The sequence below is a fragment of the Palaemon carinicauda genome, chromosome 37 (genome assembly GCF_036898095.1).
Source record: "Palaemon carinicauda isolate YSFRI2023 chromosome 37, ASM3689809v2, whole genome shotgun sequence".
NCBI classification, from domain to species: Eukaryota; Metazoa; Arthropoda; class Malacostraca; order Decapoda; family Palaemonidae; genus Palaemon; species Palaemon carinicauda.
The window spans coordinates 55,552,222-55,557,221 of record NC_090761.1 but is presented as its reverse complement, the minus strand read 5'-3'; the positions used below and the strand labels follow the sequence as shown (position 1 = coordinate 55,557,221).

General features: G+C 36.7%; 1 protein-coding gene across 1 annotated transcript in view; it reads right to left on the bottom strand.

The window, feature by feature from the left end:
- The window catches only part of LOC137629694 (uncharacterized), a 39,882-nt gene extending 35,105 nt beyond the window's left edge, over nt 1-4,777 (bottom strand). The window contains exon 1 of the mRNA XM_068361254.1: nt 4,534-4,777. The gene's annotated coding sequence lies outside the window, so the exon portion shown is untranslated. The remainder of the gene's footprint in view (nt 1-4,533) is intronic.
- Between the last annotated feature and the right edge of the window lie 223 nt (nt 4,778-5,000).

Genomic DNA, 5,000 nt, shown 5'->3' with positions numbered 1-5,000 from the left:
AAGGAAAATAAAATATTTTAAGAAAAGCAACGACTAAAATAAATATCTCCTATATAAACTATAAAAACTAACAAAATAAGAGGACGAGAAATAAGGTAAAATAGTATGCCCGAGTGTACCCACAAGCAAGAGATCTCGAACCCAAGAAAGTGGCAGACCATGGTACAGAAGCTATGGCACTATCCAAGATAAGAGAACAATGGTTTGATTTTGGAGTGTCCTTCTAGAAGAGCTTACCATAGCTAAAGTCTCTCTTCTACCCTTACAAAGAGAAAAGTGGCCACTGAACAATTACAGTGCAGTAAGAAGAATTGTTTGGTAATCTGCGTTGTCAGGTGTAAGAGGATAGAAGAGGATGTGTAAGGAATAGGCCCGACTGTTCAGTGTAAGGAATAGGCCAGACTATACAGTGTACGTGTTAGGCAAAGGGAAAATGAACCATAACCAGAGAGATGGATCCAATGTACTACTGTCTGGCCAGTCAAAAGACCCCATAACTCTCTAGCGGTAGTATATCAACGGGTGGCTGTTGCCCTTGCCAACCTACAACACATGATCTATCATATGACATTCAGTAAATCCTACATACTATGTGATGTGTGTGTTGTCTTGCAATCATCATCAGCAATAAGCAAAATTACAATATTCTGAAATATATATAGTTCCCTCGCACATTTCAATAAAGTATGCAATAAAATGAGTTGACCTCTATACAACTAAAAATTATAAAAATCACGTATACATGAAATGACTGAATAACTGTATGATATACTGTAGACTAGACTTGAATTAACTGGTCTTTGGACAATGGACACCAGCGACAATAAAGATTTCAAAGCTACTTTACGATCTAGGAGTCTGTTGTTTGCTAGTAGAGTAAGGAACTATTTTGCCCTTCTTTCGAAACCAATTCAATGTTTTAGCCATCAACTTGTTATACAGGTTATGAGAATGTTTACGATTTATAAAGGTGCAATAAAATAAAGCCGGGGAAATTTACTGAAAAACAATACTCAAAATACTAGAATGGATGAAACTTCAACACGATTAACAAGTCAACACAACACTCACCATATTTAGCCAAAATCATTGTAGCCAGACGTACGCTCACATAATCATCCTCCTCTCCCCTAACAAAGACGCAATATATATGACCCCCGCCCCCCTCTTCCCCATGGATCACCCTTCCATTACCTTCAACGTCAAGGATCCCTCGGTCCCCCACCTAGAACACCAAAGTGACCCAAAGCACCTGTAACATTTGACATCCGATTTTAACATATATTTATGTAACATGTCCATCTTTATTTGACCAATGAAGAGTAAATTTAAACAAAGGATTTCCGTAAAAACAAAATACGTTAAATCAGCGGTTATTATAATTCAAACGGTGAAAAACTAACTTTCTGAATGTGAACTCTAGCTAGACTCACTTCCTCTCTACTACAGGACCCTCCTCGTCCTCACCCAACCAACTTTACCCGTCTCGTGGCTGTTCTTCCAGCGGACACACCTTCCTTTACCCTAGTCTCCACTCCCTAAAATTACTACTACCACCACCACGATCAATCCCCCATCCCATACCCACACAAAAACCTCCTGTAGTACATAACGGTGATGAGAGGGATACAGAGAAAGCGTGCGGAAATTTACAAAGGAAAGACACTTGGAATTTCTTTGTTTTACCGATCATTTTTTTTAGCTGGATCACTGAACAAAAAAGTATTATCCAAATTAGGACTAGGAACGTTATCAAATTGATATTGAAACCTTACAAATAAACTAAAATTTTGCCTTCAAGTTAGGAATGATAATCGGATAGGCCTAGGTAGAAAAAATCATACAAGAGATCAAGTTAAGTTTACTGGGGCAAAAAAGTTATCAATACAAACAAAAGACAATAGCATGTACCAAAATTCATGACTAATTTGATTCCTGATAGTAGAAGAAAAGTTTGACTCTTATATTAAAAAATACCTTTATTAAAATACGATTGCTAAAGATCTTCAGCCCAGAACCATCTTGACATCTCAAAAGCCCCGACAAACTAAAAATACAAGAAATGACAAATAAAGGACGAATATTAATGAACAACCAACAATAGCTGCGGTAAATAATAGTAGGATTATGTTAATCCATACATTTTTTAGAGGTGTAAAAGCATGCTCAGACAAACCGCTAATATGCATCAATATACTACTAATGATTTACTTCCTAGGGTAAATAAGTGCAAACTTCTACTCTTGAGGGAATGGCTTCTGAGATGCCACCCTTTAGCTATTATTGTTTTGTCATTATTCAAACTGAAGATCAACAACTTGCATGGCAAATTCCCACAAAAAAAAAAAAAAAAAACTGTAAATCGGAACAGTGTGTTGAACGACATAAGGAGGTTATGACTTAAAGCCACTGTTGAATAACTTGTTCAAACGGATTAGGGATCTACCATAAAATCTAGGATTACAAACGTCAAAATGTACGAGATTACAACGAACAGGACATAGCTTAAATACAGACCATTTCCACCAAGGTTTATCTATATAGACCTTGGTTTCCACCATGTCCTTATGGAAAGAATAACCAAAATTCACAGCTTGAACTTCCTTCTAAACACTCGAGAAATGTAATGACAGCTAACAATGAACAGGGTCCATCCACGTGTCAGGTCCCGTAATTCTTGATTTATTTTAGGCATTCCCTACCATCCTTCCGTATGAAACTGAGCCCTACAACTCATAGGCCTACTAGAATGAGGATTTAGAATGATGTTTTTACGTTTTCTGAACAGCAACCCAACTCTTGCAAATGTGCGGTAGTTCGTGGGGGTTTTGGTACATAGAATTAATTCAATAGCTAGGGTAAGGTAACTTAAGGTATAGTAAAGGTAAGGTAAGGTTGGACGCTTTTACCTTCTTTTACTATGACCCAGCTTCCTAAAAATGTTGGGGAGGGCTTAGAATTTTAATGATCATACTATTTTTTTCATAAGGAGTTGAGGTTTTCGTCGTGATATAAAATATTTTAAGTTTTTTTTTTTTTTGTAATAAGACATACCATGATTTTTTGATACCTCCAAGATTTGACATTCAATTGAATACGAAATGTTATTAAATTAACAGTAAGTGACAGAAAGCTAACAGTTACTGCAATATTAACACGGGTAACTGAACATTTGTTCTGGTATTTTCCAACAAATAAATTTTCCCCTAAAAATAAACGAATCAAATAAACACAGACATCGTTTAACAAAGGTAACTGGGGGTGTGGTTTAGTATTAACTACTCAGTAATGACCGAGGTAACTAGAGTTTGTCCAGGGTTAGGAGATTAAACGTTACTCTCAAATTAGAAACAGCGGGAGTTATGGACAAACTTGGGTAGCAGTAGAGTTTGCTTTTCGCCAAGTATAATGAAGAGTTCATGAAACAACAACAACAATAATAATAACAATAATGAAAGCACGCCAGAAGAGTCGAGGAAAACTCGTAGTATTTAAGAGGGGAATACAAAATTGGAAAACGCTCCAACATGGAAAAATTTAAAATTTTAAAGCTTATGAAAATGTTATGAAAATCAAAATCAAAACACGATTCACGGTTCACATGATCATACAATATATTACGATATGTCACACAACTGTGAATATGTAAACTAGTATATACATGGCACTTAACGAAATTAATGTAGACCAGAAATCTATATGAATGTCAACTTAAAAGAACGCATGACCATTTACTGTGGGGTCAAGGCCTATATTCATAGATAAACAATTAGATGGCTTACGATTATATAGAATATATTACCTTTATTTCAAGGGAATTAAAACCGCAGTCTTACAATTTAAAAACAACACAAAATATAAACATCCCAAATTTGTTTCCTAATATAATATCTAAATTTACATTCTGAAACTCAGCAATGCTAATTACAACTATGCACAAGGCAATGCTTGTTCTCAAGGTTACTTAGTCTAAACTGGTCACACCATGGAGTCATAAATGCTAGAAATTTAATTAATGTGACATTAACTAGGAAGTGATAAGGAAAAATTTATAAAGCCATGTCAAGCAATGGTTATCTAAAAAACATTACACTTGTAGCCTACTAAAGGTAAACTGAAAAAAAAAACATGCTTAATACTGACCATGTCAGAATTAATAGTTAAATTGAGTTTTAGTAGAACGTGCCTTCAGTACTTCAAACCTTGGGCTTGCCTTTTCCGTCAAGAAATCAAACATACAGCATTCTGATCACATCATATGAACGTCACAAGACTACATGAACGATCGAATTTTCAATTCAATATGATAAACTCTCGCTAAAAAGAATATTGCGAACCCATTGAGGAATTGCATAACCTTATAAACCTGATCCCATTCATACTACAACCTCCGCATCACTAATTTCTTAAATCAGGTAACAGATGTCTACCCTAAATTCGTAATTGCCTACCCACGTAGACGGCAACACACCTTAAATAACAGGTTTTGGCACAACTTATTTAAAACTATGATAATCCAGTCATAATGCTCACCTCAAATCACATGCACGAAGAAAAGAAAATGGTATATCCAAAATGAGGGGGTATCAAAATTAATCCACTGATGCACAGTGACAGATACACTACAGCGTTGCACTGCTCCTAAAGCCAGACTGAAAACGTGCCCTCAGACTCTAAGAGAAGTTGAGACAGAGTTCGGACCTTCTCGTAGCCAGAAAATGCTCAAACCTTCCACCGAACACAAACCAGTGAAAGGGAAGTTCAACTACTTGGGACCCGGTATCCCAGGTGTCAGGGGATAGGGGATTGGCTATGGGGAAGGGGGGATGTACAACGGCGGAAGAGTGTCGGCTGCTTCGCTGCCACGAAGCCTCCAAGGATATTGTCGTACGGGCCTGGGGCCAACACAGCGACGTTGAAATCACCTGACAACACTTCGTCCGTCGGTATGCGTTTTATTTTCGGGTTTAAAAGTTTCGTATGCGCGCAAATATATATAA